This window comes from Pseudopipra pipra, chromosome 6, assembly GCF_036250125.1.
Source record: "Pseudopipra pipra isolate bDixPip1 chromosome 6, bDixPip1.hap1, whole genome shotgun sequence".
Taxonomy (NCBI): domain Eukaryota; kingdom Metazoa; phylum Chordata; class Aves; order Passeriformes; family Pipridae; genus Pseudopipra; species Pseudopipra pipra.
The window spans coordinates 4561210-4585938 of NC_087554.1; the positions used below are offsets into that span (position 1 = coordinate 4561210).

At 41.5% G+C, this 24729-nt stretch overlaps 1 protein-coding gene across 2 annotated transcripts in view; it reads left to right on the top strand.

Moving 5' to 3' along the window:
* The first annotated feature begins 6544 nt into the window (after positions 1-6544).
* SHANK2 (SH3 and multiple ankyrin repeat domains 2) overlaps positions 6545-24729 on the top strand; it is a 335607-nt gene continuing 317422 nt past the window's right edge. Inside the window, exons 1-2 of one of the 2 annotated variants that reach the window (XM_064657129.1) lie at positions 6545-6621; positions 14392-14523. The gene's annotated coding sequence lies outside the window, so the exon portion shown is untranslated. The remainder of the gene's footprint in view (positions 6622-14391; positions 14524-24729) is intronic. The other variant, XM_064657130.1, reaches the window with a different exon arrangement.

Genomic DNA, 24729 nt, shown 5'->3' on the forward strand with positions numbered 1-24729 from the left:
CAAAAAGCCTTAAAATAATGATGCTTCACTTTTCCTTTTAATTCTTTCCTTGATATCCTCAGAAACTGCTGTAATGGGTGTTTAACTGTGAGTACATATCCACACTGAAAATTCTGTGCATGCACGGTCCTGATTTGATCTTGTCTTCACTGAAGTATTTAGTATTAAATTCACTAAAGCATTAAGTCCATTCCTACCCAGAAATGCAGGTAAGCACATGCAGAACACTGAGCAAAATCAACTTTAAACAAATCCTTAGATTTCACTATATATGCTGAGGCAACACTGAGAGTCGCCAGAATACAGAATTTCCATTCTTTAAAGCTTTTGTTGTGGGTCTGCTCTTGGGAGCTGCAGTGCCACTCTGAACTTGGGACCACAGGCTCCAAACAGCTCTTGCCTCCTTTTTTCCTAAATATTGTGCACAGATATCTGAGATTTAAAATGGATCTGTGAATTCAAACACCTTTGAATCTCAGATAGGTTTGGTGTAAGGGAGAGGTAGTTGTGGATGCCAACATAATTAACCTTGGATGTCTGTTATGTAAATTCTTAAAGACAGGTGTGCTAAAGTATGGAAACAGGAATAACCTCCAGGAGGTTTCACTGTTTTTCTGAATTCCCTTCAGTTTAAGATGGAGGAGGACTTTTTACTTATGAGAGCTGCTGTGATAAACTGACCACTGACTTAAAGAACAGAATCTTTATGATGAGGGTGGTGAGACATTGGATTGTCCAGAGAGGTCGTGGATGCCCCGCCCCTGGAAGCATTCAAGGTTAATTTGGATGAAACTCTGAGCAACCTGATCTACTTGAAGATGTCCCTGCTGGTTGCAGAGGACCTGAACTAGATGAGCCTTGAAGGTCCCTTTCCAACCCAAACCATTCTGTCACTGCACTTGTTGTTCCTGGGAGGTCTGTGTGAAAGGTTTCTCTCCTCCCTGAAAAGAAATCAAACAATCCGTGATGTCTATTTCCAGGGATGTTTAGGAAATACTCATGCAGCAGTTTAGGCATTTGGCCACTGACATAGCATATTGTTTTAGGGTGACATATTTTATCATCCCAAATGTCCCCTGCCTGTCTGAACATTTCTCACTTAGGGAATGGAGAAGACCCTCTGTTACTCCACGGTGACATGACAACCTAGGATGGGATGGGATGACGACTCCAGTCACAACTGGAGGGCCCTTCCTGGCTTTGCTGAAATCTTTAGACCTGGACCTAGCAAACTGGAGGTTGAGGAGCTTTCTCAGCCTGAAGCCACGTTCCCTCTCTACCTGCAGGATCAGGACCTTCCATACCATGAAGATTCCCTTGCCTGATATTCTACAAGCGAGCCTATCAAAGCTAATTCTGCATTGTCTAGAGAGTAAAAAGTTAGTTTTTTATCCCTGTTATTTAGTTTTGCAAGTGAATAGAGCAGGTGTTTTTACTCTGATGCAGTAATTTATATTTTGTGTAACATGCTTCATTTTGGCAAAGCTCCTGTGAGAGTTAAATGCTAAATTCCTTTGAGAGGAATATACATTTTTTAAAATTATACCTATTTTTAGAGAGAGAGAAACTCTACGCAAACAGCACATGTGTTTGAACAAGGTAACACTTGTTTTCCATGGTATTTATGATAGCCACACACCTCTGATGAATCTTCTTGGGTCATCTGCACTCACTCAGATTTGTTCTTAGCAAAAAGTGTGGTAAATGAGCTCCTTCTCTGGTTATTTGCTCCTTCTTTGGTTATTTGACTGCTGATTTTCAGTTTTATTACTACCCAGATACCATAAAGAACAGAGGTAAATCTTACTTTATCTGTACTACATTTGGCAGTAAATAGTGGATCTGTTGTCCAAAAAGCCAAACTAGAAGAAGAGATGCAGAAGAGGACACTAATCCACCCGGTCTGTAAGAAAAGGATTGTTAATGTACACTCTTCTGAACACAGTAATGTGTCCTTTCTTCTGCACTAAGATCTGGTGGCTCCAACTTAAAAGAAAGATACAAAAGTAGAAAGAACTCAGATATATAGATGGAATTACAGAATGCATGGAGAGTTCATAAAAAAAAAAATAGTGGAATTACTTGGTTTAAAAAATAGAAGTATGTCCAAAATAACAAGTTCTATAAACCAGCATGGTTGGTTGTGAGACTTGGGAGCCAGAGGTATATTTAAATTCCAGTTTCTCTTTGTTGTTTTCTATTTTATTGTTCTCATTGATTTCAATTAGTTCAGACAGCAAATCCCATTGATTTAAGGCTTCCAGTGAATGGGGTCTCAAAGTGAAGCAGAGACACAAGTACAACATCTGCTGCACACAGCAGATAAAATAAAAATGAGGAGACCCTTTATTTAGAAACTACATTTGCAGCTGGAAGGAGCTGTGGTGATGTTGGGATGGTTGTGTCATGCTTGGGAGTGAGCGCAGCTCCAGGAGGAGGAGGAGGAGGAGGGTGACCACCCTCACCCCAGCTCTGGATTAAACCACAGTCTTCCTTCAGGGCTTCAGAGCAGATTGAGCAAGATACTAATTTTTGATACTAATCTGTAAAATTCTTGGCTCAGTTTACACACATCACAAAGCCAGTTCTGTCTCTGTTGCTTGTTGTCTCTGGTAAAGAAGTGGCAATGGAACAATAACCAACCAATCAGCCAACCAACCAATATAATCAACCACTGTAGAGGTACCAGAGGAAGATGTGGCCTGGAAGGTCATGATTACGTGCAACACTCATGACAGGTCAAGTAGAAACGAGCTCTTAAAATAAACTGTTGTGTAACTGTGTTGTTACGTGTGGAACCTGAGGAGGAAATGAATTAACCATGGAAATCAGAACATCTATATTACAAATCACACATTTATCAGAAGAAAAAAGAAAGACAAACTTTCAATATAGGAAATTTAGATGATTTATTAATTAATCTTTGCTATATAATAAAAATTTTTGCTTGTATACTTATTTATAGAAGAATTATTTTCTCCAACAGGAACAAGGAGGGGAAGCTAGGGAAACCTTTTATTCTCTTTCTTTTTAATAGCAAGAAACTTGCAACAAATGACTCCATGGTAATTTATCTATAATGGAAAAGGAACAGATTTCTTTTCTTGTCAGTCATTAATTTAAAAAAGTATTTTATCTTGGAGAGGAAGGAACTAGTAAAAATTGACACAAAGTTTTTTATATTTAAATGCCTTATTATTTTAAAGGGCACAATAATCTTACATCAGGAGGCATTCATGTATTTTACACCTCTTCCAGATCTGTGTCTAACTGGTGCTTTTAATGACTTCTATTATTCTTGAAGAACATAAAGAGCTGCTGGAGAAATCTATTCACAGTCACAGGAAAAAAATTTCTGCATTAATTTAACTTTATGTTGGTCTAAACTTAATAAACTAACTTATTAAGTCCAGCTGATAAACCATTTCTGAATAGGAGGCAAATAGTTACTGAAGGAGTATGAAAGTACAATAATGAGATAAAGATGTCAAAACATCCCACCCAAAAACAGCCTAGGAAGCCAGACTTTGAGAGTATTGAACAGACCATAGAAAAGGATTGAGAATTCAGTGTGAGGATCATATGGGCACAACCATTTAAGTGGTTCTTAAGAGTGAGGGGAGTGAGATCTTAGCTTGGAAGCAAATACATTCTTCAGAATTGTTTAAGAGATTTGACTTGGCCATGAAAGTACTTTTTGGGGGTTTTAGTAAAGGTGCAAAAAAAAAAGCTAAATAAAATTCCCAGCTAATTTATCATTCTAGATCATTCTGGAAACTTCTAAAATGCCAAGGAATATGTAGGTGGGGCTTTTTTAACAAAATATATTAACTTTTTACCTCTTGTTCAAGAAACCTGAGTTTGGAGTCTGCCACATTATTGCTTTAGTCCTACCTTGGTTTCTTGTAATTCAGCTACATGCAGGTTCTGTTTGACAGAGTTTTAAAATTTTATTACAATAAGTCCGATGCTGGACTTGCATTCAAAATGACCAGAATGCGCTGAAAGCAGGTCATTAATCTGAAACAATGAGAAGTTAAAAAGTCCTTGAAACTTCCTTTGCTGTGAATAAGAAACATGGGTTTCAACCTTCTCAGCCTATAAAGTGTCCATTCTCAGTCTGTATAATTAATAGTCAAATGTACCCATGGAAGAAAGTTCCCTGAAGCTGCACAGTTGTGTAATTTTGATGAAACATAGAGATTTTCTCTTACTGTGCCTCCTTTTTTTAAAGGATAAAATGTCATAGAGAAAATTTCCTCATTTCACATCTCAACTTCCCAAGTTTTTCAGGAAACTGGTTATAGCTGGGAGAAGCTGCTTTGTCCTGGTTTACTTTGCTCTTACTCAGTAGAAGCTCCTTAAGGTCATAATAATGGTTTTTTTAAAGGAAGAAAACTAAACATCTAGAAACTAAAAATGTATTTAATTATAGATAAAACTTTGGCAGGACTTAATTCATCGAGGGAAAGTTTTAGATATCACAGTTAAGAAGTTGGAGGACTTACATTTGTGCTTCAGTGTTGTCTGTGTTGCATCTTAGGCATGACAAAGTTATGTGTCGTATTTTTGGACTTTTCATATGAAATATGATGAAGATATGTGTTAATTAGATGTCAGTAAAAATATGGATGCAGAACTGTGCACTTCATGCAGAACAACTTATCAGTTTTTGCCACTGACATACATAATTTTCATTTCCACTTTTTGTACACTGGCTATTGGATACAATGTTGACTTCTGAATTAAAGCATAAAAAAGAATGCAATACTTTTCACTGTTGGCTTGGTTTCTTGGGGTGGTTTTTCCCCTGTTGTTGCTGTTCACTGTTTGCAAGTTTTTAATTGTAAAAGATGCTGTAGATGGAGTTTTTCTCCTTAGCACTGCTGTCCTATTTTCCCCATCATATCCCCAGGGGATCTAACATGAGTTTAAGTAAGTCCATTTTTTCTCGACTGACAGAACAAATGTTCAGATGCTTTAAAATTTAAAGAGCAAAATGTAGGGATGGATAAATTAGCTCAGAAGAGGTAGGAAATTCCCATTCAAACCAAATTCTTTGGGTTTGTTTGCTAGCTTGATTCTGGTGGCTTTTGTTTGCTTTTAATTTCCCATAAGGATGTTACATATTGAGAGCTTGGCGTTCCCAATATCCTTCACTGTATCTAAAAGGAAAGACCTCCAATGTGTCATAAGTGTGAACTTTGCCAGTGAATCCACTTATGTGCATAAGGCCTTTTGCACGAAAATTATTTTCATGGCACGAAGTTTAATGTTCATTAATATTCATGAGGTAACATAGTTGCTCTGGGTATATTAAAGAATATTGTCCTTTGCATTTAGTGTTGAAAAAGAGACATTTGAGAGCTACCACAGTAAAAAGTTTGGTAGGTGTACAAAGCAGCTCAGAAAGTCCAAAAGCGAGTTACTAAAGATATTTAGGTGCATTTTCTGTCCTATTTAGTTTGAAATGTCTTATATAGAAAAAATACAGTGAGAGTCATTATTGAAGTTCGGTGTGGCATTGTGCCTAAGGATTGAGCCTTCAAGTGGTCTAAGATCCATATTCTTGCATGGAATAACTTGAAATTTGCTTTAAGTGACATTACTGATGCAAAATTGGGTGTCATTTGGGGATAAAAAGAGTCAAAGATATTTTGAGAATGACATTTTAACATGGTCCAAACTTTGTTGCACCCACCAAGGACTCAAACTATGGTTCTCATGTCTCCCAGTCCTTCCAGTCCTTGGCAGTGACTGTAGGTAGAAATGAGTGTTTTCCAAAGTGATCTGACTCCGATCCAGCCTGTGCCGTGACAACCTTTGGTGCGTTTGGAATTACCTGCCGAGCCGCAGCTGCCCCTGGATGCAGGTACGCGGTGTCTGGGAGGATTTGGAGGAGCGGCAGCAGCACCGGCGCAGTCGGAGCGCGTGAGATCAGCACATCCCGGGCTTTGCTGCATCCCTGCCCACATCTCCAGCCAGGATTGCCCCGCAGCTTGAGATCTGTGGTCCCCACGCTTGGATCTCCTCATGGCTTGAGCCTGGCGCCTTCCACTCCTCAAGGAAATCAGTGTGTCGGGAGAAGTTTCTGACTTCTCGCGTAGCAGCAGCGGCTGCCAGACGGAGCCTCTGGGTATCATTCCCTGCGCCCATCCGTCTCCTGGACGCGCGGGATGCGCCCACCGAGCTGAGCCGGTGCGCGCCCTCAAGGTCCCCCGCGGAGGGGCAGCAAGATTGAAAACCACAAGAAACACCCCCAAAGAAATGGAGTACGCGGGGAGCGGCGCTGGCTGAGGGGGCTGAGCCGGACAGGACACCAAAACGCAAGTATCGCCCTGTCCCCGCGGGTTCCGCGGCACCGCCGGGGGGGACGGGCGGGGGCAGCGCCGGGACCCGCCCGGCGGGAGCGGCCGGGGAAGCGCTGCGGGCAGGGACGGCGGAGCGGGGACAGGGGGCGGCCCGGGAGGTGCCTGTGCCAGCCGGGGGGCGGCTCCCCGGCCCGGCCCTCCCGGGGATCGCGGCGGCGGCGGACGCGGCCGGTGTCGCCCCGCGGAATCCACGGGTGTCGCGGCGCTGCCCCGTCCGAGGGACCGGCGCTGGGGCTGCTCCTCCCGGCAGGTGACTCGGGGATGGCGGTGGGGGGTGGGCATGGGCAAGGGACCCCCCCCGGAGCGCTCCCCTGAGTTTGGGGAGCTGGGGCTGAGAGGCGGGAAGAGTCAACCGGCTGGAATGGCCAGGCTGGACCTCCCGCCCGGGCTGGGGATGGAGCGGTGAGGCGGCACCGGGGGGGATGGGGAGGGTGGGGATGAGGGGAGGGTGTGGGCTGGACTGGCCGGGACAGATGGACCCCCCGTAGTGGGAGGGGGCGGAGGGGGCTGGAAGACTGGGTGGGGGTGCAAGGACAGCCTGACTTTTCGCACGGAAGGAAGAGGGCAGGATTTAAGCAAGGATGTAGGGAATGCTGAATCCTCGCTCAAAGCAGAGCGACCTTCCCTCACGCTATCACGCTATATGCCTACGAGCGGCACGATGAGGTAGGAGAGAGAAACGGGATGGGAGCAGGAATAGAGGGAAAGTGCTTCTGAGGGCCTCGTGGAGTAGTAAAAGCAGTGGGAATTGAGTCAGCTGTTGGCACGTTTACTCCAAAACCCCTGTCTAAGCAGTACAAGTCACAAAACCTCCCTGCAAGTGACTGAATGCACGAGTAAATTTATTCTTCTCCTAAAAGTTTCTACATCCTTTCTTCTTTTACACCTTCCCTTTCTCCTTTCCCATTCTCTTGGCTCTGTTTAAGTCCTCTCAGAATAACCTGCCTTGTTGAAGGGACTCTCTGTCAGGGGAGAAAAAAAAAAGTCCTCAAAAACAAACGCTATCTTTGTTTAAAGCTATTTGTGGATCAAGGTTGTGACTTAACTGTGAAGCAACATGGCTCCCCATTGCTTATATTAAAAACACAATAACACATTAAAAAATCAAAGCCTTGGGAGTTAACTAGGCTGAAATGCAATTCAGCAGTGTGAGACTTTAATGTAGGTTTTATCTCACATCTCTCTTGTGAATAAATATATAATTAGTGGTAGGGCTTTTTGCTGCTTTTCTTTTTGTGTGTTATTTGAAGAAATTCTTCAGGGTAGAGGTTGTAACTGATAATACTTCTAATCTTTGTCACTCTCTTCCTGAGGTCTGTAGCTATATCTTTAAGTGTTTATGGTATGCCATGTTATTTTATTGGTACAGAATGTTATTTTAAGACTGGTTCTGTGTTGGTGAGTGCATTAGATTTCTTGTAGACGTGTCTGAATTAGACTTGTGATTGCCTAATTACCCTTGATTGCGAAGAATGAGAATCAATAAACAGTGTCGTCCTCCCAGTCTCATGCTTCTGTTGTAGTACATTTGTATCACCCAGCACAGCATGGCCTTAATCTGCTTGTCATTGTGGAACAAATAATAGGGAATTGCACACAGCACTGCAACATCTGAGGGAATTCGTGGATGAAGCAGCGGTGGCTGTTGTCTGGTCTACCTGGAGCAGGGTCTTTTGGCTCAGTGAGGTGCTGATGAACACCCCACCTCCTGCCTGCAGTGGGAAACTGGGAGAACTTCCACATGCAGCAAGAACAGGCTGGATGGTGCTCTGAGTAACCTGGTCTAGTGCAAGGTGCCCCTGCCCATGGCAGGGGGGTTGGAACTGGATGATCTTTAAGTTCCTTCTCAACCTGGACCTTTCTGTGATTCCATGATCCACCAGTTTAAATGCCAAGACAGCAAGAAAATGGATTAAAGTATGGATCCACCCTTTCCAGGTTTCTGTTCCGAAGTTGCAGCTACACTTAGTGAGCTGGAGAACCTGATGGTAAATTTTTGAATCTGTGCTGGATACCACAGCAGGAGTTTTCAGGCTTGGGCATGAATGTGAGTGGAAGCTGACGGGTCCTCAGCATCTCTGAAATGTAGTGAGGACACCAGACATCTATGTGCATTTCAGAGCCAAGACACTGAAGTCCCAGGTGTCCTCTTGGATGTCATAGGACATTAACTTTGCCCATATCTTCTATATGAAAAATTCAAGGACTCCAATTAGACCAAATATATGAATCCTTCAGAAATCAAATGATAGCTCAAACAGAGGGTAGGGAAACAGATTCTGTCAGTGGCAGGAGGGGATGAGCAGGTTTGCCACGTCCCAGTTTGGAGTAACACTCCTGGTCTTCTAGAAGGATGCAAAATGACCTCAAAAGGCTCTTTCTGATTAGTGGCAATGCTTTTCCCAGTCCCAAATTTGATGGCATATATGAGCTTACATTTATTAAGTATAAGCACTCCCCAGGCATTTGCAATGATTTTCTGCAGTGCCTCCAAACTACAGTGCAACTTTGGTATTTCACTTCTAGCCACAGTTGGTTGGTTTAGAAGAATTAAACTGAAAAAAGTAGCAGCTGAATTTAGGTAGGCAGGCTTGAAAACTGGCCATATGCAGCATTATTCCCGCACACCTTTTCCAGGTGTCTTGCTGTAAATTAGAATTAAAAGCTCATGAAGATACATCTGAGAGTCAGGGCCATCTGACAGATTCTTTCATTGGCTGTGACTGGGTTATTTGTGTTTCATTCCACGGCACTCATGCTTTTCCCCTGCTGGTAGGTCCAGAAAATATAATTTTTAGTTTCTTCAGGTTGATTTTCCCCTGTCTCCCAGCTTTTCTCTTTTCCCCCACATTTGTGCTTTTCTGTCTCAGCTGAGATTATTCAAGTTTTCTGTTTAGCTTATGGATTTCTCAGCTGCTGCAGCCTCTGCGTTGCTTCTTAGACTCTCCACTTAGAAATATCCCTCTTTCTCACTGTGGGCTGCTCACATCTGGTGGCCAAAACACTTTCTGCGTAGTTTGCATCTTGGAAATAACACTTCTCCTCCTTGCACTGTATTCCTGGAGTGGGTGGTCCTGTAGGACGTACATCAGGTGAGGTGTCTGTCAGATATCTGGGATACGAGGAAGGCAGAGGGCTGGGAGCTGTGGTGCTCCTTCTGCAGCTCAGCCCGAAGAAGACAAAGTGAATTATGCAAGAGACTTGATCAAATTTCTTTCTTAAGTTTCATTGGCAGACTTCAGTTTCGCAGCTCCTGAGGTCACACTGTTCTGTTTGAGAGTCTGAGGAGCATTCGCAGTGTAACAGAACTGTGAGTTTCCAAAGAAGCCCCTCAGAGCCCCAACATGACGTAGGTTTTCCCATCGAACTAGTTTCTCATTAATTAAAAAAGTATTCACCTTGGATAGCATGAACTCTTTGAGGAGGATAGTGGAAACAAGTTATTTATCTTCAGCCTTTAATCCCTTTTTTTTTTTTTGACCTTTGCTTATTTCTTCCATGTTAGTTATTCATGTCTCTTGCATATCCGAAGCATCTTGCTGGAACCTGCGGGAGGATCATTGCTCTATTTTCTAACTTCTCAATCTTGTCCTAATCAAAAATGTAAATACATGCATAGTGATTTGCATGTCATTAACTTCCAAAAAACACTGTCATGCTAAAATCAATGTTTTTTGGAATCCAGTTTTCCTGCCTGCCTGAGAATTAGCACCTGGAATTCATGAACCAAGAACTCTGAAAATATGAACTGCTTTCAGCCCTGCTGTTTACCTTCTTTTTTTCAGTTCGTCCAGGGAAGAACATTAATTTAAAAATAGGGTGGTGGTGATTTTTCTTACCAGTTTCTTTCTTCAGTCTTCATACTTCAACAGAAAGTTTCATTACTTTTTTTAAAATTTGACAATGAGTAAAGTTAGCATGGCATAAACTCATTGTACACTCATTTTTCTCAGTGAAAATTCTCATTGTGACAATTTATGAACACAGCATCTAACACATACCAGGAATTTATGGGAAAATATTTGTGAACAAGAACTTGGAGATTTCAAGGAATACAGGGAAACCAGGAGAAAATAATGCCATTGGGGCAGGGCTGGCAGTGAAGCTGCCCCTGAATTTCGGTTTCCTTGGCACAGAGCTTTGTGTACGAGCTGAAAGATCAGGCTGGGAGCCTGTGTGGAGCAATCAGCAGACAAGGATACGACACAGGCACTTTGCCAGCAGTTTACATGAGTGGCTTTGCTCGTGACAGGGTTGCTGAGAATAAGAATTCCTGGGTTTTCACTTGTGGAGGTGATTGCCACTGACATCTCAGGGATGCTGAGTGTGTGGGTTTGACAGAGTTGTTCTATCTTCAAGAATAAGCAGATGAGATTTAATTCCTGTTAAAAACCCGAGGTCTGAAATGAGCCTTTGATACGCTTCACTTGCCCAGGACTCTGGGCTTGTTTTAATAGGCTGCCTTCAAGTCAGTGAGTCTGTAAGCCGGCTCAGGGTTACTCTGGATCAGATGCCAGAGCCTATAAGGGCTCTCCCTCTCTGAAAGCTCTCACAGTCTTATCAGCAGTGCTGGAAATGCCCTGTGCTGCTGGAGTGTGTTACACTGTGGTTAGAAAGGCACATTCTGCACCCCTGGGTAGCAAACAGAAAGGGCCACTGCTATTGATAATTCAGTGTAGCAACTTTAAAGTGTCTTTTCTTTAAGAAAGGAGGGGAAAACAGTGTGCAACAGTTCTCTTGATGCAAATAAAAGATATACTTCTAAATGGTGAGATAAAATGTAAGGCAAACCGTGGATAAGATTTAAGTTCCAACTATTTTTGAAAAACCATCTTGCTTTCTATGCTGGAACACATTTAGCTGTGTAATGTCTGAGAAATGGCAGCTGTATTTCCCATTCAGCATTGTTTCTAATGAATTTCTGTATTAAAAGGTGTTTGATCTCTCACTTAGAAAAACACAAACAAATCATTTTTTAAGCAACCATCTAAGTCTTTAGAAACCAGCTGTGTCTCTGATGGAAAGAAGCACATCATGTTCACTCTTGAGCATGTGTTCTCTTTTTGTAGCATGTGGGAATGTGCACTGGGAGCATCCTGTGAGGATCTTGACAGATGTGCATGGTTGAGCAATAGGATGTTTAGTGAGGGGATGCTCAACTATGCAATAAGTGATGTGCCAGCAACCTTCTTAGAGGCACCAGGGCCTTCATAATTAAATAAAAGAGGCCAGTGGCTATTGTCCTTCCCCAAGGCCAAATGGCACAGCACAGCTCCCTCCATGTGCCTGAGATCATTCCCTTCCAAAACAGGGTGGCAGTGACTAGACTAGCTCCTTCCAAAAGGGAGTGGCAGTGACCAGACTGGCTGTGGGGGATGGAACTGGGGGTCTCTGAGTTGTGCCCATTCATTCACTGTCTGGAATGAACAGGCAAAAAACCATTCCAGTGAGAGTGCAGGAAATTAAACCACATAAACAATCTCTGACCTGTTTTGTTTATTAGTGAATCTGTAGCTGTGATGTTCAGGACCTATGGCATCATCCCTCTGAAATTATTATTGCACTTTCATGTAGAAGAGGTGGTCATGTATAATTGGCTTAAACCATTTCATTCCTGTGTTTAGACTATAAATATCCCTGCTTTAGGTTTTGGTAACACCCTGATACTTCACTTTGTACACCAGCTCATCATTGCAATTTCACATTCATAGTGCATGAGTGCTTTTGTTTAATTAAAATTTACTGACAAAATATCAACAGAGTGAGTTCTTGACAAAATGTGAGAATTGTAATGAGGGTGCAGTTGTTATGGAAATACAGTCCTGGAACTAGCATCCTTTCAATTGCAAACAGAGGATATTTGTCTGAGGGAGTTTTGGAAGTGAACCTTAGGAAAACAGTTAGTTAGTTAAACAGTATTTTTATATTCAACACAGAAACCAGTTAGTTAAATGGTCTTTTTATGTTCAACACTGAGCTTCTGAAGCTATGAAAACAGTAGTTTAAGCTTTAAATTTAATCACCAGAGTATAACAGAGAATATGGTAAATAGTCTTTAATCTAAATGATTATCAAGATACTCCTCCTTTAAGTTATGCTATCATTTCAATATATATATATATATTAATCATCCAACTATTCCAGTGAATTTCACCTGTGGATGTAAGAAGAGACTTTGTATCTTGAATAGTTTGTGACTTCTGCAGATCATCCTTTCTCATTGTTGTATCTCAGGAGTTCAGTTTTTTCATTAAGCTGTAAAAGTTGCAGTCAGTCAATTTTCCAACTGAAGTTCTATGATGTTGACTTAAGTGTGAAAGATTCTTCCCTTCCTGGGAAACATTTTGAAGGTCTTGTCTCAGAATTTTTTAGTAAGAAATCTGGACCAATTGTCTTAGTAGCTTGAGGTGTCACTTGATGTGTTATACAGAAGCTCCAATCTAATTTTTAACCAAAATGCAGGCTTCAATTAACAAGGCATATAATTAAAGAATTTGAGATCAGACTTTTCTGGGTAAAAAAAGGTGCTTTTGGAATGAGAAAAGCCTGTGCTCAGATCCCATGAACCTCTGGTAAATGAGGGCTGATCACAGAAACTGTGATGTGCAGTAGGTTGGTAGTGAATTTTGTTGATGTCCTTTGTAGGTGTATTTTGAAAGCAGCTTTTCCACTGAAAGAGAGTGATGTGAACAGGGTGTGTCACTGGAAACCATGCTATGTTTTGGTTAAGTGACATTTTGATTAAAATTGTTGTATATTAACACTTTTCCATTTGATGAAAAATGGAGTGTGATAAAACTTGTGCCCCTTGCCAGCCTCTGGGTTACTCCCAGCTGTCTTTACAGCTTCCATATCAGAAGGAAGAGGAAATTTTAAACTGGCAGGTAACTGACCTGTGGAAATCTTCCACTGGGCCTTTTAGACCAGCTGCTTTCCACTAAAATTCCCCTTCCAGCATGCCATGGCTGTAGGAAGCTCAGTAATTTGGCCAGTTATTTTAGTGTACATGCTTGTAGCCATTATTTCTGACAATAGATCTTTATGTACATTATATATGATTCTGGCTGGATGAAACATTATGTCTCTCTTCAATGTTATCTATCCAATTAGACAATATTCTTATAGGACTTGACTTTGGTGTAGTATATTGTTATTAGCTTTGTTATTGGACATTAATAAGACTGCAGAATGATGCTGCCATCAGTGCAGTGGACTGTGCAATATCTGTCCTCTCTAGGAAATATTAAGATAGGATTTTCTGAAGCATATTATAGCCTGAAAACCATAAACAAGATGATACCTGTTCCTATTACTGCCACTCACACATCCTTCGTTACCTGCTGTCTCTTCTTAGGAGTAATAAAAAGAAATGTGTATGTTGCCCAATTAATTTTTTTACCTTGATTTGTGGGAGGTTTTGTATTTTTTTTCAGTAAGAATATATTGTATTAACTCCCAGAAGCTGGAATTTCTGTGGGAGCAAGAGAAGTTGCTGTGTATCCAAAGACCTTAATTGAGCTCATTGCCCCTCTCCTATCCTGTTCAGATTATATCTGAAAAAAGGTGAAAAGTTTGAAATGAAACGGAATTTTTTTTGGTAGAAGAGCTTGTCTACCTGTCTACTGCAGGGAATAGCAGGTTATAAGCATGTAATTCCTGTTAGGACCAGCAACATGTGTCAGCTGTGGGTTCCTCAGGGGAGGGATCTGGGTGAGAACTCAAGCAAAGAGATACAGTTCGGGTTTTTTCACTCCTTGTTATAATAGTGAAGCAGGACCAGGAACCAGGACAAAACTGTGGCCTGCACTGAATGGCTTACAGGGCTTTACTGCTTTAAAAGACATTTAATTTAGGGTTGGTTTTGTTTTACGTGACTTCAGTGGTTTAAGTGGTGGACAGAGAATGGTCCTTCTGGAGGGCCTTCTTTCCAGGTGGCTCAGTCACCTTGGCAAGGGTGAAACCTGCTGGGGAAGCCAAGAGCCCTCAGAAATGTAACGCTTTTCCTGATTTTTGCTTTCAGCCCTGTTACATCCACCTGGATCCACTCTCTCCCCATTGGAAAGTCCAAGACCCTCAGGACAGAGAAAGGGTCTGCAGACTTGCCCCTGTGGGCACCGGCCACTGTACAGACCACTCCCCTTGTGGGCACAAGGTAAGGTCATCCAGGGGGCAGAGAGACTTCTCACAGGAGGGAAAAGCAATCTCAGGATCAGCACTGAACATCCCTCCTGGCCTTTCACCCCACAGAAGTTGTCTTGCACCCGTGGACCCTGTTTTTCCTCTATTTCTTTCCCTTGGCTGTAAGTCAGAGGTACCCCAGTGCTGTCCTCCATGTGGTTACACCATGTGAGGGACAAGAGCTGGTGACAGAGGCAGCTGTCCCTCTCCTCCTGCAGTCTGACCTTAGTTTTGAGGCTTCCTAAGCCTCCCACTGGTGCTGACACTTGTTGCATTCCATCTTTATGGTTTGTCCTCTCATGTCTGCCAGCTCCCCACCCTGGAACTGAGGTGTTATCTATGGCAATCTGTGTTATCTGGGCTGTTATCTGTGGCAAATACCACAAGCATGACCTGCAAAACTCAACTGAACCCATCTTTTTTCATGTGCTGAAAAAGTGTTATAGAAGAAAAACACGCTGCTTTTTTTTTTTTTTTATATGTTCCTGCTACCTGAACCAGAAAAGTGTGCATCACCTTACCATCGGCATACTTTTTAGCTTTTTACTTTTTAGTAGTGAAGATGACCCTAAATAAATATTTGGAAATGTTATCATGGAACAACTTTTGACAAACGGTGCTTTTTACTCTGATTTTTCCACTTTTACAGTTAAGTTTGAAAAGTAATGTTTTTGTGTCACTGTGAATGCCACTTGTCAGTCAAGTAAAATGAGCGTGCAGAATAAAGCCATGTGAAATTTTTAGACATTTTAGCATTCTTCTGATGCTTCAAAGCGGAAAAGAGAAAAAGGAGCCTTTTTTAAAGCTCAACTGAAAACTTAAAGATTTTGTTGAAATTTTCTCTCCTGTGGTAATCCACCTGTTTGATATGACTTTTGTCAACAAAGCTGCACTAAAACTTTGAGGATTACTTTGAAACCTTCCTCACATGAGACTTCAGATTGACTAAGAAGGTATAAAATTTCATTAAATTAAACTCATCAAACTACTTACTGCTTCCCTTTTTGCAAAGTTCCCTTACTTGCCAAACTAGATGGGACAAAAATACAGTGCCAGTTACTCTGAATGCAGGAGTTTAGCTCTTGGTAACACACTTCTAGGAGAAAACACATATGGACTTCTTTTGGTACAGTTTACTCCTGCTTATGTTTTTTATTCAGAGTGACAGAATGTTGTGCAGTACAAAATGACATGTGTAGTAATATATTCATTATACTGATATTTATTGATACCTAAGAGTCTATAATTTTAAACCTAAACTGGAAATAATGTCCTGCTGAGATCCTTAGATATCAGCATTTCCTTGCTGGTCATCTGGAAGTGTGAAATGGTCCTGTGAAGTGTAGTCTAATTAATGGATTTTGGTAATTTATACTGCATATCAGTGTAATCATTACCCCAAGCCTTACTCTACCATGTTGTTGCAATTGTTGGTTTTATTTGTTTCCCTCTTAGCATTTGGCTACAGCTGAACTGTTTATAAAATTACTGTTCAGTATTTCAGCTTCTCTCCAGTCAACTCTTATTTTGAAAATTGCTTTTTCATGTCTCTCACTCTTTTTTAAAATTAAAATCCTGCTTGAACCAGATGGTAGTTTTAGCTTTTCACTTTTGAACTTGGATTTTTTTCCCCTTTTCTTTTATTTTTTTGTAAACAGTTTATTCTATTTTAATCTCTCAGTAAGTAACTACAGATTGTAATATTTTTAAAAGTTTGTAGAATGAGAAGCACCAGATAATAATTCAACTGGTGACCCAAAAAGAGCACAAGATTACTTGTTTTCTAGACCTTAATTTATATGCCAGTTGATTGAGATAAGGACTTCAGACCTCCATATTACATCTTTGCTTGAGTAATACAGACATTCTGCAGTGGTGGAATCAGATCCACAGATTCAAACCAACAAGAAAATGAAGGGAAATATGAAAATGAACAAATATTAATTTAAATCCTTCTTTAGACCTTTTTCCACTGTGTCTGTGGAGTCACATCAGTGGAAAAACTTGGGTCCCCTTGGGTACTTGTAGCTGATGCAAGTTCCTGATTTCCTGAACATCTTATGTTTCAGTGTGCTCAGTTCACACAGATTAATTTCATCAGTTTCTCACAAACTATAGACAAATGCTGCATTGATAGTTGCAAATCTATACAAAAATGCTTCAGAACACGTGGAGGTGTTAAACAGGTTCTGTAGGGAACAGAGGGTTTGCCTTGAAACCTGTCTGCCTGTAAACTAAAAATGGAATGTAAAAAACCCAAACCAAGCCAGAGCTGGAGAAAGTAATCAGTATATACAGTCCTGCTGTAATAAACTATGGGCATCATTTTGCTGCTTCAAACCATGGCAATGTTCCATATAAATGAATTAATAAACTCCCATGAGATATTTGAATACTATCATGCATTTAGAAAAACAGTCATGTAACCTCTGAAGAGAGTTTATTAGGTAACCAGAAATACTGGCTGAAGGAAAACCCAACAATTTTTACATTTGTGGTTCATACAAGTAAGACATACCTGTTGGCTTATACCTAAGTGTATTTTATCTTGCTTAGGGACAGAGAGTGAACTAAACACCTTCTTGATGTCTTTTTGGATCCTAATCTGCCTGATATTTGGTCTGACTGAAGTGGTCAGTTAAAAACTTTCAGGTAAATTGTTTATGAAGCTGAGAAAGTGTAATTGAATTGAACTGAAGAAATTTCTTCTCTGAATGTTAACCCTATTTTTTTCTACTGATGACAATCAGTTAATAATTTCCTCCAAAATTTCTACATTACTTTACTTGTGTTTGAGGACAACCAAAAATCACTTGTTTATTAGTGTAAAGCATTTTGCTAAAAGAACATGTAGTTCTGTCCAGGGAGGGTGTAAATTCCTGCTCTGATTTCTGGATGTGGATCATTTAATTAATGGGCTGTCTGATAATGTGGTCACACCTTTAAGTCAGGCTTTCTTAAAAAGGACAGAGTGTAACAAATTCCTGGCAGCCTCACTGAATTATAACACTTTCAGAAGTCACTAGGCCAGTTAAGAAATATCCAAGGTGCACTGATCAGTTGTTTAGTCAGTTAATGCCAACAGGATGTCGGTGTTCCCTGGCTGGGAACATTCGCAGATGGTGGGATCGGTGGTATTGTCACTTCTGGCAATATATAAAACTCACTGGAACTCTTGAAATTACCTTTCTATGTGTTTCTCTTCCATTGTGAAAGAATGTGTTGCCCCAAGGACTGTTCAGTGAGGTCTCCTAAACATCGTCATTAAGGTGGTGCTTAGATTTCTGTAAAGAAAAGAGTGTGGTGGCCTAAGGACAGTTGTGAAAAGGTTGAAAAGAAATCTGTTTCAAACGATCCCAAAATCAGGCATTAGTAAGGTACAAGGTTTTTGTGTCGTACATTTAAACTCCATATAAGAGCAGGATGCAGGAGAGTTTCTGCTTGCTGACTTTTTTTTTGTAGTTCCACCAAAGTAAATGTTATTTCAGTTCTGCTGCATACTCCTGAATCATAGAATCATAGAATCATAGAATCAGACGGGTTGGAAAGGACCTCTGAGATCGTCAAGTCCAACCCTTGATCCACTACCACCACAGTTGCTAGACCATGGCACTAAGTGCCATGTCCAGCCTCATCTTAAAAACCTCCAGGGACAGAGAATCCACCACTTCCCTGGGCAGCCCATTCCAATGCCTGATTACCCTCTCTGTAAAGAATTTCTTTCTAATATCTAACCTAACCCTCCCCTGGCACAGCTTAAGGCCATGCCCTCTTGTCCTACTGCTGATTGCCTGGGAGAAGAGACCAACCCCCACCTGGCTACAACCTCCTCTCAGGTAGTTGTAGAGAGTGAGGAGGTCTCCCCTGAGCCTTCTCTTCTCAAGGCTAAACAACCCCAGCTCCCTCAGCCTCTCCTCATAGGACTTGTGCTCAGGTCCCTTCCCCAGCCTCGTTGCTCTTCTCTGGACCTGCTCCAGCACCTCAACATCTTTCCTGAACTGAGGGGCCCAGAACTGGACACAGCACTCAAGGTGTGGCCTCACCAGCGCTGAGTACAGGGGAAGAATCACCTCCCTGGTCCTGCTGCCACACTGTTCCTGATCCAGGCCAGGATTCCATTGGCCTTCTTGGCCACCTGGGCACACTGCTGGCTCATGTTCAGCTTCCTGTCAATCAGCACTCCCAGGTCCCTTTCTGCCTGGCTGCTCTCCAGCCACTCTGTCCCCAGCCTGTGGTGCTGCAGGGGGTTGTTGTGGCCAAAGTGCAGGACCCGGCACTTGGCCTTGTTGAACCTCATCCCGTTGGAACCAGCCCAACTCTCCAGCCTATCCAGGTCCCTCTGCAGAAAGGAAGCTGCAAAGGGAAAAACCAAAAAAAACCTCTGACTTTACCTGCTCTGTGTTTCATTTCCTATTTCTTGGTTTGCATTCCAGAGATTGCTGTTGTAAATGTCACTGGTGGCCATAGGATAAGGGAAGTGTAATGGAGCAGAGCCTTTGGTGAAAGTTTTCTCCCTTTCTCAGCACAAATTAAACAGGCAATGAAAAGCAGAGGTTGTAAAATCCTTCAGGCCAGGCAAGGCTGGCACGGGAAAGGACAGGGCAGTTGTCACTCGGGGCTGGGTGTGGGTGGAAAGAATAGGACTGGTTCCCTGGCAGAAGGACTCAAAGAGAAATGAAGCTGCAAGTCAAACATTTATCATCCTTCAGTCTTTTTGGGCTTATTCTGACTTAAACTGTGCAAGGAGAAAAGGTGGTGTGAGCTCTAGGACACTGGTTGTAGGGATTGTCACAATCCTGTCCCTTAATAATCAACAGTTCAAGAGTGTTGTAAGTGTAGGGTTGAACAGAGGTGATGAGTGTTGTAATAGGGTGTCAGGTTATATAGGTTTGAGATGACAAGGAAAATAATTTATTTGAGGTTTGAGAGAAGTATAGACAAAAGTTTGGAAGTCACATCAGAACCATGGAATGACAACATTCTGATAGCACTGTGTGGTCCCTCTGCAGCAAAAGGCCACACAGGGTTGTCAGTAGCATTGTGTAAAGCAGTTTATAAAGAGCAGTCAATGTGAGTGAAAGTTGTTCTGTTTTTTTGAAAATCTATATTGGATGAGTATGTGATGCTTGAGGAAAGACTTTCACAATATGCCCCACTGTGGCCTCTGGGGGTTGGAGTTTCAGGGGGTTTGTTTAAAGCTCAGTCGTGTAGCCTGTGTGCAGAACAGTTCCTTGGTGAACTCAGGTTGGTACATGATTTGCTTTTGCACGGTTTTGGGTGCCTGTGTGTCAGCTCTGCCCTGGGGGGCATGGATTGCATATCAATATCTGCTGTTTCAGGATATACAAGTTTAATTTCAAAGGATGCTTTAAAAAATTTTCAGAGATCTACATTGTGTTAGGCATGAACAAGTATGTCCTGGGAAGAGAACCGAGGGCATAGTTTTTCTCCTGTGTAAAAAATTAGTGTGACTTAATTCTTAACCAGTGTATATCTCTGCATCTCATGAAGGATGTAGTGGAGTTGGATGAGATACAAAGGGAGAATAAAGGAGCCGTGACTTCAGTTTGGAGAGGAGAAGGCTGAGTGCAAAAGAATGGAGGTTTTCAAAACCATGAAGGTGGGGGATTAAGTTGGGAACTGTTGTTCATTGAGTTCTGCAACACGAGAGCTAAAAATTGAATTTTTTAGTTGAAATTGGTAAATTGTTTTAAAACAGATAAAGTACATTTTTGTACTGTATGGGCTTTGTTGAGTGTGACTACCAAGATGAAACTTCTGAAGAGGGTTAGAGTCTTCTTGGAAAAATGCAAAAAGATTTCCACTAGTGCTCTCTGAGTAGGACTGGGTTAAACCAAGATCACTACACCTTTATACTGTTGTACTGGGGAGTGTGTCGACCTCAGCCTTGCAGTTCGTTGCTCAGGGTGGTAAGAAAACCTAATCAAAGCTGCCAACAAAGCATGATGGTTGTTGGAAGGCACTAAGGAATTGAGTTTTATTTGGAGAGAAGAGAAATTGATTTTTTTTTGCCCTCTATGAAGCCATGCCTGGATGGTTAGCAGGTTTTCAGAGCTTCTAGCAACTCCAAAAGTAAACCTTAGTGTACCCCTTAATAGAAAACATTGCATTTCACCTGGGACTTGGACTGATAATGTTGTGTTTTAATCTATTCAAAATATTGTTTGCAAATTGAATGATAGATAATGAGCAGAAATATCCAATTTGCTAATTAAGTTGCTAACAGGTTATTACCAACTGATTCTGTTTGCCCTTAGTGATGATACATATTTTGGGTTACTTGCTATTGTCAATATTAATGAGGCACAGAAGATACTCATCTGATCTGTCCTCTGAAGGGTCTTCCAGTTTTTCTGGGATTTGTGATGTTACAGTGTTCATAACAGCAATAAGAAAGTATAATCATATGACTTGTTGGAGCTGAGATGCTGTGTGACATCCCCTCACACCACACGGCTGTCGAGGAGGGTGGAGGTGGGAGATGGAGACACACAGACAAGATTTGCAGTGCCAGGTATGGCCAAATTGGACCCTTTCAAGACAGGGTAAAAGTAGGGCCAGGACCTGCATTTCACATATTTGTGACATGATTTAATATCTTTGATTTTGTTCTTTATTTCTTTCCTAATATTCTTGTGTAAAACTGACATTTGCAAAATACTGTCTTTCTTGAATGGCATTAATTAGCTCAACTTCAATTGCTGTGTGTTTAGGATTGGTTTTGCCAATCCTGCTGTTCCCTGGTGCCAGCTTCTTTCCTCCCTTTGGATTTCTCCTAGGCCCTGTTGAAAGTTAAGCTGGAAACACTCAGAGAGTGATGTAAGTTTTGGTATTTGATGCAGCTCTGCAGACAACTCGTGGTTCTTTCCCTGGAGGAGGTAGCTTTTGGGAATCCCCAAGCTCACAATGGTTGTAGTACTCTGTGCATTAATGCCAATAGTGGCTTTTACAGCTATTTTGTACCTTCCTGCTTTTATTTATTTATTTCACATAACCAGAAAGAGCACACTGTCACCTGGAGGTTAAAGAACTGCTTAGTGGAAGCCAGATACATCTTTCAGCAAATGAGTGGTTTATATTTCACACTCACCAATGTGCTCTTTGCAGTTCTACTACTTTTTTTTTTTTTCCCTTTCCCTTCCCCACCCCCTACCCCCGTGGTGCACCTTGGAATTGTATCTCAGGTCAGGGTGACATTGTGTAGCATTAGCTTTGCTTAATTCTTGACAGACACACACCTTGTCTTTTCAGGATGAGGAAGGGAAGTGTTTCTGACTGAGGCTGCATATGAATAAAAATACTGTTTTTCAAGGTAACAGTCACTCAAACAGAAGCTGCAACTGTATGAATATTTGAATTCACTTAACAGTCTTTGGGGCATATTAACATTTATTTTTTCAGCATGGAATGCCAGTTCTCCACACAGCAATCTACATATTTGTAGGGCTGGTCTAGGGCTGGACACTCTTAGCAGCTGAGTGTCTTTTTATAAGTGTGTATGGCTTTTTCAATACCTCAATTTTGGGGGATAAATTTTCTTAGTATTGTATTATTTCATAGTATTTATGGTGTTAAGCAAACTGCTTTGTGGATAACAAAACTAGGTCATATGTTTAGGACAAGGCTGACTAACGTGTTTATTGGCTGAGAAAACCAGGGAAGGGAACAAACTGTGACTAGAAGAAACTCAGGACAAAGGGCAGAGTGACCCATATTTGAAAGCTGGAGAAAAATTTAATTGTATTTACACTTTGTATATTCTACACAGAGCCAAGTTCGAAAAAATTGAAGACCTTAAATTACATTGACGCTGTGAGTAAGGATAAGTGCTGAATAAATCCCCTGTGGAAAGAATAGTTGATATTCTATTCAATAGATCTTTACTGGAAAATCCAAACAAATAAATTGATGCCTGGTGTAACACTGTTTCCTGCAATATGTTATGTGAGCAAGGAATTTATATCCTTGGCTCGGATGCTTTGTTGATATTAATAAATGAAGTTCCACTAATGTGCTAAATACCTTTATGGTGATTCAGGGAAGGGAGAGCGCTTTTCACTTCTCCACAGAACCCAAGTCATCAACCTTAAATTCAGTATTTGGATAATAAATGGGCCAAGTCATTATGTGTGTGATATGGTTTGAAGCTGGCTCCCTGCCAAGTCTCCAAACCTTACCACCAGAAGTCCCCCCCCCCCCCCCCCAAACCTCAGGGAGAAGAAGGAGAAAAAAACTAAGAAAACCCGAAACGAGAGAGAGAGACAACCAAAGTGATATATATAAATATATTTATACTTATATATATAATTAAAATATACAATTTCAAAGGGGAAAGGGAAGGGGAAGGAAAAAAGGAACAAAACTAAAATTATATATATATATATATATATATATATATATATATATGTATCCCGATTAGTGACACGATATCTAACAACTAAAAGAGTTATCAAAGAAATAGCTCACTACTCTCCTGGGACAACCGAGAGTCGCTCCGGAACGATCGCCGGCAACCTCTGTCTCCCAAGGCCGACAAGGCCCAACCAGGCCTCGCTCCCCAACACGGCAGATCAACAGCAGGGAACCTGCACCTTCAAGCCGCCGGAAGGAAAGAGGACGAAGGCCTCTCCTCCTTTCTTCTTATAATCTGGCTTACGTAAAAATCGTAGGGAATACTGGGTAAATCTGGACCCTTCCTTGGTTACAAACTGGTCACCAAGGAAGGCCTAGCCCAAACCACCACATTCTGGTATACATATAAGTAGGAAAAAGCCAAACTAGGCTTTTTTTGAGAAAACGATTGCAATCCACTTGGAGGTACAGCTACACAGCAGGGAGATGGATGGGGACAAAGCAGCCTGACAGAACCCAGAGTCAGTACAACAAACAGCCTTATTGCAGAGAGTAAAACCACTGCATCACTGGCACACCAGTCCAGATCTCATGTCTTAGGACTGGACATGTCATGCAAACACAGGTGACACTCTCAGAGATGATGTGTTTTGTGAGGGGCAGTCAACATGACACTGCTGTGGCTCATGGATGCTCAGCTGGAGACAGCTCAAGTCAAGTGTCCTTTCCATAAAATGTCAGGAGTTGCCTTCTTAGGGGCTTCTTTTCCTGCTGTAATTCTTCTGTAATGAAAATTTCCGTGTATTTTCAGCAAAGGTAAATAAGTGTTGCATAATTCGGTTGATTGGCATGGGGTTTTATTTGCCTGGCTTGAGAACTCCAGTAGGATTTGTGTACATCTGTCAATTTTATTCTCTTTTCTCCCATCCCTTTATCAGAGATGTGTTTGCCTGGGAGCAGTGACTTCCCTGGGGGTGGTGGGTAGTTAACGTGACTCAAAATTTATACCTGATTTTTTTAAGCTCGGATTGTGATCTTAATGCATTGCTTGCATGTGCTTAAATGTGCAGAAAAGGCTTATGAATTTCTAAGTTGTGGAAGCTTTTATATTCTTCCATTTGTTGTGCTTCCAGTTTCACTGAACCTTGGTTGTTGCTATAAGGGAAAGAAGAGAATCCTGTCTGAACTATCCATTTAAAAGACTATGCAATGTCAGTACAGATGCCTCAAATCTGCTCCCACTCTACATATCTGCTGCGTTAAAGCACATAAATCAGTTGTAATATGAGCCTAATCTTATTAAATGTTGTCCAATGTATATGGAGATAATCCCATTTAGCTCAAAAATTCATGGGAATGTTTTGGTACTTGCTGTGTCTACTTTAAGTTTCTGTAAACTGTGCTCGTGTTATGAGGCTCATGTTTCCTTGTGGTTTTATTTCCTCACTGGTTCCCTTCCAGCTCATCACAAGTAAATCCAGGGCTGGATTAGGAATCTATGTCCCAGATTTTATTGGAGTCTTCCTGAAATCTGCTACAAGGAAAGCCTCACACCCTGCACCTTTAAAGGGCATCCTTCCCTGTACTGTCTCAATGGAACAAAGAAAATGTACCCCTGGTGATGTGGGAGAAGCTGAACAACCTGTATTTTGAGAGGCAGCACACATATTTTTTTGTGTTTTTCACTTTCTGTTGCTTATTTTCCTTGTAATTTTCTCCATGAAGAGACTGCTGTGCACTGTCAGATTAATTAGGCCTGATGAGTTTCTTGAGATCACATGTCTACAGCTCTTAACCTTTGTGGCTT